The 600-nt window shown below is 43.0% G+C and overlaps 1 protein-coding gene across 1 annotated transcript in view; it reads right to left on the bottom strand.

Moving 5' to 3' along the window:
* Positions 1-304: 304 nt before the first annotated feature.
* Positions 305-600, bottom strand: part of LOC123155628 (uncharacterized) — a 2,359-nt gene continuing 2,063 nt past the window's right edge. The window contains exon 2 of the mRNA XM_044573772.1: positions 305-514. The gene's annotated coding sequence lies outside the window, so the exon portion shown is untranslated. The remainder of the gene's footprint in view (positions 515-600) is intronic.

A 600-nucleotide genomic window follows, 5' to 3' on the forward strand; every position in this document is an offset into this window, starting at 1 on the left:
GATCCGAGCGATTTGAGCACTAGCAAGCCAGCTTCACGTACAAGAGGTGCACGTACTAGCTAGCTACTGTTCATCCATCAAGCTGTTAGGCTGTGTGCTTGCTTGCTAGCTTTGCACTACGGTGCATAGTTCCTGGGTGGTTTTGATCTAGAGTTCAAAAGCCAACATGCTCAAGAAACTGAACCACACCAGCTCATCCACAATTTGGCAGGCATTATAGATGAACTCATGAGAAGAATCTTAATAGAAAATATTAACTAACTCATCCACTCATACAGATAAAAACTAGAACTCTGATGTACTGATAGACGATCTGGACTAAAATAACCTGGCTGCCAATCTCCCAACACAAACATCAGTACGAGTCTTGCTGCCAGCATCTTTTGCTTACATAGATCATACGACGCTCATTACGGACATATCAAACTACATAAGCACCATCTTGATCATTCGCCATCCATCTCCAGGTGTATGACCCAAGCAAGACCGAAGCAACTACAGAGCGAGTTCATGTCTGCACAAATGTATTTAGTTAGAAATTTGAAGCTACCACAGTTGATGCAATGGGAATCTTTCAGCAGAACCTTCTTATTCGTGCCC

The sequence above is a fragment of the Triticum aestivum genome, chromosome 7B, assembly GCF_018294505.1.
Source record: "Triticum aestivum cultivar Chinese Spring chromosome 7B, IWGSC CS RefSeq v2.1, whole genome shotgun sequence".
Lineage (NCBI taxonomy): Eukaryota > Viridiplantae > Streptophyta > Magnoliopsida > Poales > Poaceae > Triticum > Triticum aestivum.